Below are 11,062 nucleotides of genomic sequence, written 5' to 3'. Positions count from 1 at the left end.
ATATATTTATTTTGAGCGTGAGAAAGAAACTTCACAAGTGATTTTACAATCTTTTCTTAGGTTAACACCATCTGTTTACACACAAATGGCAGCGTGCCAACCACTGAAGCTGGGGCAGGAAGCAATGCCAGTGCAAAGGCTGCATTCAGCCTAGCCAAAGTCACTTTGATTTGCAGAATAGCCCAGATTTCATCCTGAAAGTCTTCCCACCTCCTCATTTCAGTTACTGAGTCAAAGAATCAGTTATTTGAAAAACTCTGTTTTTTCTCTGCAGTTTGGCTTGACACCTTGCTGTTGCATTCAGGTTCCCTTTTTGCTTCCTTACTTCACATTTAATGCCAAGCAAAATAAATTTTTATGCTCAACTAAGTGTCTAGGACCTGTCTCTCCTTCCAGAGAAAAAGCCACACCTGTGGGTAAAATCGGCCCTCCTTCAAATTCATTACAAAAATTGAGAAGGGGTTTCAAGTATTCTTCTGAAATAGAAAAACTAGAATATTCTTTAATTAGTTGAGGAAAAAACCACTTTGAGCAAATGTTCCTTTAATATTTTTTCTTGTTCTTGGAAGAGTTTTTGTACAAATGTGAAAATTAGGATATGGAATGTAGGATCTTGTTTATGTGAACATATTTGTTGAAAGTTTATAAGGGCTGAATATTGCAGTAATTGATGCGTGCTTGTATTTCAGCTTCTCGTGGATGCCATCTGGTCTGGTTAAGTTGCTCTGTTGTTTTATATGTTGTGTTGGGGTTTTTTTCTTAAGATTTTGTGCTTACTGTTGTTGGGAGGGAGAGTAAGTGGGAGAGAGGGAAGTGTGGACAAGTTGGAGGAAGGATGAAATATCTGTGAAAGCATGAGCGCAGGATTAGTTCTGATGAATTCAGTTTGTATACCTGCTTTACATTAGGGACTGGCAACCTATGACTAGAAGGATGGATATATCTCACCCAGATTTGTGAACAGGAGTCAGCTAATGTCAAGAATGAGAGAGAACATCTGCTGAGCCATTAGTGAAAAACATGCATCTTTTTATCCCCTGCAAAAAAGGACAACATTTTCATAGTTGCAAATAGCATGTGTAGTGGGGGAACTGAATTCTTCCTGGAAGGGCCATGCCTAGACAATGCAACTACTCTGCTGAATGTGCTGCCTACCATCCCTCAACAAGCCGTGTGTTTGTCAGTAGTGACATTTCTTTCTGTTCTCCTTTGTCCTGGTGTAAAGGAGGAGTAATCCGCTACCTGGAACCCAAATCAAGAGGCTCCAGATCTGCTGTGCCCAAGGTGTTGTCTTTCCATTCCGAGGGCTCAGTCCCCTTCGGGCTAGCAAGGGATTGCCAGCTGTTCATGAGACAGACCTTGTTTAGCCCAGCAGAGATCTGGCTGCCCATGGGCAACTCTGTGTTTGCATGTGGTGATCTGCATCCTGTTTCTGTGCTGCTCCTTTGCTGGCCAGCCATAATCCTTTCCCAACTGTCAGCCCAGAACTGTGCTGTCAGAGTGGTTTTCATCTCCTTGATCACAGATTTTTCCCTCTGCCTCCCAGGACCTCATCAGTGAGTGCTAACCCTGCTTTTGGGCCATCTGTTCTTGTTTCACTCTACACAGGCAGCAGCAGATCTGCTGCAAAACTGGTTTTTATTCCACAGCAATAAACTTCTCTTCCCACTGTGGCCTCAGGGACAGCTGTGCTAGTGCAGACAGTCAGGGCTAGCCCAGGATTGGCCATGTGCTAAATGGCCAGCCACTATGCCCATGCTGGCTGCCACCTCCAAGGGAGCAAACCAGGCGATGACAACATGCCTGTCTCCCCACGGGGACCTTGTTGAGTGTTTCTCTCTGCAGTCTGACCAATGATTTTTACTATACACATAGGAAATTAATTTTTCTTTCAGGTGTCTCTGTCAAATTGGGCTGAAATCAGCTAATGGACTCTAAGTGATCAGAAGGGACTGGAATAACTGTGCTTATTATAAAGCCAGGTGTAAAGCAGCATTTCAGGCAAGGTGTAAAATGGTTGCAGCTTGTTCACCTGATAGCATTATATTAAATGCCCCTTCTCCCTATACCTTTATATTTAAGGTTCCAAAATGCTTTGGAGAAGGTCTTTTCTTTTCAGATGAGAAGAAAAAGGTTTCTTAATCAAGAGATAAAGATGTCATTAATAGGCTTGTGTACAGAATGTGGCAAAAACATATACGTCTAGAGGGCTGTATATTGCTTTGGAGAGACAAAAATTATTTGGTAGAGTTTAAAATCTCTCTCTTTTTTATGACACTTCTTAGATATTAGAGCCCTTTTACTCCCCACACATTTGCATAATAAAATAAGAGATGGTTTTAATTGACTAGAAAGAGGCAAAGCTTTGCTAGATAAACACAGGTGGAAAAGGTGTAGGGCCATAAATTCTACCCTGAGCAGAGCTGGTTGGGGTTTGTTCAGCCTTCCTGGTGCGGGGGGGTAGGGTGGGGGTGGGGGGGCTGGGGGGTGGAAACTTCAGTCTCTTTAAAAAGCCAATATTTCCCACAGGATATTTCTGTTTTGCCAAGAAGTAGAAAATTAAGATAGAGCAATAATGACTTTCTTTTCTCTGGTCTGGGCTCGCTCACCAAGCAGCATCTCCCATGACATCTTGTCTCTGGTTAGAAGGATGCGCTATATCCTGGACTAGTATCCTCAATTTATGACAAAACTAATTTTGAAAACATTGGAATGATCTCAAGAATAGAAATTCCTCTTTTTTCTTTTTTTCCCCCCAAGTCGGAGAACCTGGAGGAAATGACTGAAGAGAAACAACACTTCCCTCCCATAAGTGATGCGGAGTCCTTTCTCTGTTGGATTATGAGGCAGAAACTCAGTTATGGCAGAAGATGTAATGAGGTTTATCTGGCACCACAACTATCTTTCATATTTGAAGAGCCAAGGTCCAAGTACAGATTGGACTGGAAACTGTATTTAAATCAGGTTCTTCCCATTCAGGTGCTCCCAATGTCTCAGTGGCCATTTATAAGATTCATATGGTAATTTACCAGTGTTCTGCTTTGGGTGAAACAAATCTTTTTTCTCTGCTCATTCTTGGCTGGTTGGTTGGCTTCAAAGCATCCTGCCAACTGTGGTGTCTGCTTTAGCTGCCCAGAGCAGTTCATTGGCATAGAAGAGAGCTTAATGGCTCGGATAGTGCTGTCTTTTGTGTTATCTTGTGTTGGCTTCAAAGGCCATGCAGTCAACCCTGCTGTGTGCTATAACGGGGCCTAGGATTATCCTGTCCCTCTTCCAGTATGTCCTTCAATGTTATTCTGACAAACCACTGTGCTCAGGACTGTGATACTTTCCAAAGTGCCTGCACAGGATGAAACTTGTTTCTGTTGTATTAATACTTTTGCATGAAAGTCTACCTTTGGTTGTATATCTAGGCATATATTTTGGTTTTAGCTTTCTTTTCTTGTGTCAGGAGAGGCCCATGAGTTGTCTCCCATGTCTCTACCATCCTGGGCTCAACATGGTGTGGTGGTTTAGCCCCTGCCGGGGTCTGAGACCACGCGGCCGCTGCCTCTGCCCCACAAAGGGAGTGAAATACAAAGCCCCAAGGCTGAGATAAGGAAACGTTTAATACAACACTGCAACAGCAACACAACAAACAGCAACAATAACAATAAGAATAACAGTAATAACAATGAACAGAGCAAAATATCTACCTATACAGCAGTGAGAACAGAGCAAATCCCACAGCACATGCGGTAACCCCTTGTCCAGGATGTGATGTCCACATGGTATCTGAATAACCCAGCTAGAGCTCCCCCCCCACTGCTGGGGAAACTTAACCCTATCCTGGTTAAACCAGGACACATGGTCTTGGCTGTCAGGCTTCTCAATCCTTCCATAGTATTAAATGTCAAGAAGAGCAAAAAGCATTGCTCTTCTCAGATATTTAATTCCCCCCCCCCCAACCTCTAAGGGAAAGACCATTGTAGTTGCTTCTTGCATTTGTTAAATAAATATCTTCCATGAGTGTTTTGGGCAGACAGCTTTGCCACAGTGTCCTGTCCTGCAGTTAGCCCTGCCTGTTAAACGAGAGACTGGTGTCCATGAGACACCTTTCTGTAGCATTTCTCCTAGTTCTTGAAAAAAGGAGACCGAAAATCAAATACATTGATCAACTTGCAGGGTTTTAGAAAAAACCTTACATGAGAATTTTATTTGGTTTCAGAAACGATTTCTTTGCTCAGCTTTTCCCAAAGTCTCAAGCTCTTTGTTTAGTAGACTTGTGTTGACAAGTAAAATGTGTATGTAATTGCTTTGCTGAATCAAAGCTCTGAAGGCTTCAGTCTTTCATACAGTGATAATTTGCTGCATTCCTGACCCTCAGGATACCTGAAACATACAGGTGATGACTGCTTTACCTTGTCCAAAATGCTTTTCTGATGGAGGTGTTTCTATGACAGGGTGGTATGCTGGGAGTAAATTCACAGCTTGGGGTTGAAGCTTATGGCAGTGTGCCTGACTGGCAACTGATGTGGCTAAAGGAGTAACCTCGCTGTTCCTATGGCAGAGTGCTGGGGCACACAGCTAGGGACAGGGAGCCCTTTGATTATAGCCCTTTGATCAAACCCCAAACAGATCATGAACCAAAGCCCTTGGACGCTAACACAACAATGCTGTCAATTTATTTGGAGTACTGTGCAACCTGATCATGCTTTTACTTAACAGGACTCCTGAATGGGACTGCTTTCTGGGATGTTAGCTCATTGCAAAACACATATGTTGCTCTTTAACAACAACTTTGAAAAGATAGGTCACAAAAAAAGATACTTTGCAGTTCTTAAAGAGCTCAGTCTGGTGTTTGAGAAGACCAAAAAGTAACTTGATTACAGGGTATAAGAACTTAATAGGGAGAAAATAGCAGGTATTAAGAGCCTTATTAATCTAGTGGAGAAAACCTGAACAAAAAACAATGTCTGGAAATGAAAGGCAGGAAAGTTTGTATGAGAAAACAAAGCCTGTTTTCTGGCAAGGAGGAGGACCAGCCACTGGTATGAGCTCCTAGTGGGCATAACAAATTCTCCTTTTGTGAGTGCATTCAAGTCCAGATTCAGGGCTACTTGGGGAATATGCTTTAGGCAGATGTGAATAGCTGAGCTATACCTCAAAATGTCTGGCCGAAGCATCATAGCTGGTACTGTGCAAAGGTAGGGACTAAAATGGTGTGTCTTTCCTCAGAGGGGGCAATCAGAAAGAGTCACTCCCATCCCTGGCATAGCTTTTTTGTGTGCCATTGGCCAAGTTACCCAACCTCTTTCCATGAGGGTTCCCCTCCTCTGCACCACGGTATTGTGCTGACAGTTCTTGGGGGTCAGAGACAGTCTGTTAGACTCTAGGCTGCAGAAAAAGACCCTGATTTTGTGTCCATGGCACCACAAATATGGACCCCAGAAAAGCTGTAGTGAGTTTTATGAGCTTTAGGGCATTCATTGAATCATAGAATCATTCAGGTTGGAAAAGACCCTTGGGATTATCGAGTCCAACCATCAGTCCTATTCTACAAAGTTCTCCCCTACACCATATCCCCCAACATCTCACCTAAACGATCCTTAAACACATCCAGGGATGGTGACTCCACCACCTCCCTGGACAGCCTATTCCACTGTCTAACCACAATTTTTTTCCTAATGTCCAGTCTAAACCTCCCCTGTTGGAGTTTAAAGCCATTCCCTCTTGTTCTGTCACTAATCACCTGTGAGAAGAGACCAGCACCAACCTCTCTACAATGTCCTTTCAGGTAGCTGTAGAGAGTGATGAGGTCTTCCCTCAGCCTTCTCTTCCTCAAACTGAACAGTCCCATCTTTCAATCGCTCCTCATAGGATTTGTTCTCCAGGCTCTTCACCAGCTTCGTTGCCCTCCTCTGCACTCTCTCCAGCACCTCGACATCTCTCTTGTATTGAGGTGCCCAAAACTGGCCGCAATACTCAAGGTGTGGCCTCACCAGTGCAGAGTACAGGGGGACTATCACCTCCCTACTTCTGCTGGTCACACTATTTCTAATACAAGCCAGGATGCCATTGGCTTTCTCGGCCACCTGGGCACACTGCTGGCTCATGTTCATCTGTTTGTCAATTAGAACCCCCAGATCCTTCTCTTCCAGACAGCTCTCCAGCCACACCTCCCCAAGCCTGTAGCCCTGCAGGGGGTTGTTATGGCCCAAGTGCAGGACCTGGCACTTGGCCTTGTTGATGCTCATCCCGTTAATGTTGGCCCATCGATTCAATCTATCCAAGTCTCTCTGTAGAGCCTCCCTATCTTCATGCAGATCGACATTCCCACTTAACTTGGTGTCATCCGTGAATTTACTGATGATACACTCTATGTCCTTATCAAGATCATCAATAAAGATGTTGAACAGAAATGATCCCAACACTGAGCCCTGAGGAACACCACTTGTGACCGGCCACCAGCTGGATTTAGCTCCATTGACCACCAATCTCTGGGACTGTCCATTCACCCAGTGCTTGACCCAGCAGACCGTTCGCTCATCCAGGCCATGGGCAGCCAGTTTTTCTATGAGAATCCTATGGGGAACAGTGTCAGTGCTTTTCGAAAATCCAGGTAGATAATATCCACAGCTTTTCCCTTGTCCAATAGTCGGGTCATTTTGTTATAGAAGGAGATCAGGTTTGTCAGACAGGACCTGCCTGTCATAAACCCATGCTGACTAGACCTGATCCCCTGGTTGTCTATTATATGACTTATTCAGTCCATTCTCAAATGTTTATTGCTCTCTCAACAAGGACGTAGAGATTGCACTGGACTAGGGGATTGTACTGGTTTAAAAACAAATAATTAAACCATGCTCATTTTTAACTTTCTCCGCCAAGATGAGTTAGGAAGGGAACCTAGGGAAAATGCACATCTCAGTGTGAGTAGATGGGACCTACCATGTCAACCCCATCCTTGGAGTGGGTGGGGGAAGGTGGTGTATAATGTCTGGAAAACTGGTCTCATCCCATGCCCTGTCGCTAACAGCTCACTCTACACAGGCAGCCTCATGAGTGGGAGGAAATGGCAATTCTTCTAATGGAAAGCATCTCCTCACTCCAAGAACAGATTGCACTCATTCTGGTAACACCTGCCAGAGCCAAATAAAACCTCCTGGAGTAACACAGACATTTCTGAACCACGTGCCGTGATCCAGCTTTCAGAAAGCAACCATTGCTACAGCATGAAATTCTCTGTGTCCTGCTGACTCTACTTTCTGGAGGTGCTGGCACGGTCAAAGGAACATGCCAGACAGAAGTGCTCCTAGGATTTAAGTGGCCCTAGATAGAGGAGCTCATCTTGCTCAGCACTTGGAAAAGTCCCCCTGGAAAATCCCTCCTCCCCAAATCATTCTTCCTCCTGACTCTGTCACATGGCTTCTGCAATGGAGTTAGGAGGGCTCATACCTTTACTTTGGAAGTTGTTTTTAGGGATTTTGTATCTCTTAAATTCTACATTGTCTGCATAAAATAAACTGTCATTAAAAAAAAAAAAAAAGAAACTATTAATCTAGAAATCTTCACCACTTAAAAATTTTTTGTCTTGTAACTATTGGAAACACAGACATAGTCATACTGCAGTCAGCTAATTTTTTCCATTGCTTTTGAGAAAAATAATTAGCTAATTAAGCAATCCCCTTTGGTCATGACATTACTGTTTTACAGCATGAACCTCTTTCTGGTACATAGGATATGTTATTTCTAGTGAAATCTGTTAAACTAAGAGCATATTTAATTATCAGAGAGGCCTTGAAATTAGCAAAATAATTGCACAGGTGTGCTCAATTTTTGACAGCCAAACCTCTTGGTCCAAGTCACAAGAAATAGAGGTGCTACAGAGGGACATCTAGGACTCTGTGTGTTCTTTCCTTGTAACAATGATCTCTGATATTGAGCTTTTCTTCAAAGCTTTTCTCTCCTTTTCTTCCCTTGCCCCTCCTCCAATACAGCTTTTCAACAGTCTAGCTGCCACTAAAGAGTTTCTTCATTTCTTTGACTATTTTTTTTCAAAGAAGCCCTAGGAAGATTTCCAGAATTATTGTATTCAGTTACAATCATGTGTCAATTCTTCCCACAGAGAAGACATGTCTGTAAAAAAATCTCCATTGTCTGTTAAAAAGCAATGTTTCGCTTTCCCATCTTTTGCACTACTTATTCATTGGATTATTCTGTGAAAAATTAAGGAGGAGTTCACTTGGATACACTGACGTGCATTCTAATCTCTAAGAGATTTATCTGTTCAGGGCTCTCTCACTTTTAGCCTTTTTAGGGCACAGTCACTTTTAGTTTCCTTGACTCTTGTTTGAAAATTTTGTTGGGTGTAAGAGAAGCTACGGTACTTGGTGAGGTGCTGGGTTGTCCAGTCTTAGAAGGGTTCAAGATTTGGCTAAACAAAACCATGACAGACTTGATCCAGTGTTGGCAATAGTCCTGCTCCAAAGCCAAGGTAGGTCTGGAGGCCTCCAGCTGTCCCTCCCAACAGATACAGACAAAACATTATATGACATCAGCAGTGGGCATTTAAGGGTAGATGCCAGTGTCAAACTGGGTGGTTGTTCTCCTGCCCTCATCAGATATACATTGGAAAACAGACTGGAAACTGGTGTTCCTTATCATCCTCAGCATCTACAGCCTTTTGAGGATGCTTATAGGACCAGCTGCTAAGTCCACCTTAGACAAGCTATCGAGACCATTTTTTTGCATCTACCATTCAACAGTGGATCAAAATGGTAAAATTCTGGGCTTTGACAGCATCTGTGTGTTGCTGGATGAGACAGTTTTCCTTTCAAGTTAGCATGAGCTCTTTTCCTTACTGCTCAACCTTAGGCTGTCCAAACTGCATTTTCTGAGCTATAGATAACAGCTAAATGCTTTGCAGCAACCAGGAAAGACAATGGCTGGATGAAATGCATTACAGTTCTGGTCAAATAGACTCAAATAAGCATTACACATTACAGCTACTGGAATTAGGAAACAAACACAAAAGCTGAATCCTGGTGAAGGAAAAGGTGCCAGAACATACATTGATATTTTTACCTTACACCTTCTGAGAATTTCTTGGTAGGAGGACCACCTCTCCTTACTTGTATTTTTCTCCCTGCTTGATTTTTTTTTTTTTCTCCTGAATAGATGGAAATCTCTGTGTGGTTTTTTTTAGATGCATGTTTACTCTCCCTTGGATACCCTTTCAATATCTTACAGACCAGCAGTGGGGCACAGGTGTGTGTGGGAGAATTGACAGTAGAGGAGCTCAAATCTGTAACCTTCTTTCCGACATCTTTTTTCTTCAGTTTACGGTTGGGAATCAAGCATATTTTGAAATGTCTTAAAATATTAATTTAGCATAAGCAAAAACTGAGTAGGTGAGGATTCAATTTTTCCAATGCCAGCAACTAAAATGAAACAGATTAACTCTAAGGATTTGTCAGAAAAATGCCAACTTCTCTATGTTTTCCTGTTAGTGCATAAAAAAAAGGAGACGTGGAAGCAAGATTCTCTCTTCCTTAGTGCCTGACAGCAAAGCTTGTCAGACTGTTTAAAGGGAAGGGCTGCTCACCTTCTCAGAAAAAAAAGGTCTCCTGCAGTACTACACTTAACAGTTTTCATTTACAGATAAAAATTGGGCAAAACTTTGAATGGTCATTTCCTACTTTTCTCTTTTTTCTTTTCTCTTCTATTAATTTTAGGTTTGTATGAGAGCATGCTGAAGTAAATGCACAATTATACACACAATACATTCGTGCCCACAGTTTGAAGTTCTCAGTTACTGGTAGAGAATGGGACTCTTGCCAAGAAAACTGGTCTTGTAGGACCCAGAAAAGAGACATAACTCTTCATACTGTACATCCTGAAATTATTTTCTTTGTTTTGAAGTGACTGATAAGAAGGGTTACATGTAAGTCCAGATTCATGGTAGATGAGATTGCTTTGCACTGGCATTAGGCAAGTTTATGGGCAGTGGTCCTGAGCAGACTATCAGGCTCAGAGAGTTTGTCAGGCTCAACAGCTTGAAATTTAGTGGCAGTTGCTTACAAGTGATGTTCCTGAGAGGTCAATATTGGGGTTGATACTATTTAACACCTTTATTGATGTTTTGGATGATGGGACAGAGTGTGCCCTTGTGCTGGGTTTGAGTGGCAGAGTTTTTGGTAGTGGGGGAGGGTGCTACAGCGCTGGCCCCTGTGAGAAGCTTCTCAAAGCTTCCCTGGCTCCAAGTTGGACCCACCTCTGGCCAAGGCCAGGCCAATTAGTGATGGTGGCTGTGCCTCTGCGATAGCATATTTAAGAAGGGAAACCTGAAGGTGGGGGGTGGGACTTTGAGGATGAGTTATAAGAAGGACACCTATGTGAACACCAAGGTCAGTGGAAGGAAGGAGGAGATGCGCCAGAGCAGAGAGCCCCCCTGTATCCCATGGTGAGATGGCAGGGCCACCCCCCTGCCACCCATGGAGGTCACCGGAGGAGCAGAGATTCACCTGCAGCCTGTGGAGGACCCCAGGGACTCTGTGGGAAGAAGCAGCCCCCGCTGTTGTAGTTCAGTGCTGGGAGAACTGCAACACGTCAGGGTGACCCATGCCAGAGCATCTCGGGAAGAATGTATCCTGTGGGGAGGACTCACGGTGGAGAGAGCTTGTGGAAGACTGTCTCCTGTGAGAGGGATGCCACGTGGAGCAGGGTAAGAATGCAGAAGAGTGCTTCCCCCGTACATTGGAGGAAGGAGCAGCGGGACTGACTGCCCTTCCCATCCCCTACCCCTGTGCTGCTAAGGGAGAAGGTAGAAATATCTGGAACAAAAACTGAGCCCAGGAAGAAGAGAGGGGTGGGGGGAGGTGTTTTAAGATATTGTCTGTTAAGTGTTGGTTTTGTTAGTGTTTGAATTAAAGTGATGCTCTAAGAAGCCTGTCTTTTGCCTGTGACCGTTAATGGGTCAGCGACCCCTCCCTGTCTTTATCTTGACTCCTGAGCCTTTTGATTCATTTTTCTCCTTCCCAGTGCTGCGGTGGAAGGGGTGAGTGAAGGCTGGTGCTCAGTT

Source organism: Strix aluco, chromosome 3, assembly GCF_031877795.1.
Source record: "Strix aluco isolate bStrAlu1 chromosome 3, bStrAlu1.hap1, whole genome shotgun sequence".
In the NCBI taxonomy this organism is placed as follows: Eukaryota; Metazoa; Chordata; class Aves; order Strigiformes; family Strigidae; genus Strix; species Strix aluco.
Note: the sequence above shows the minus strand (reverse complement) of the source record.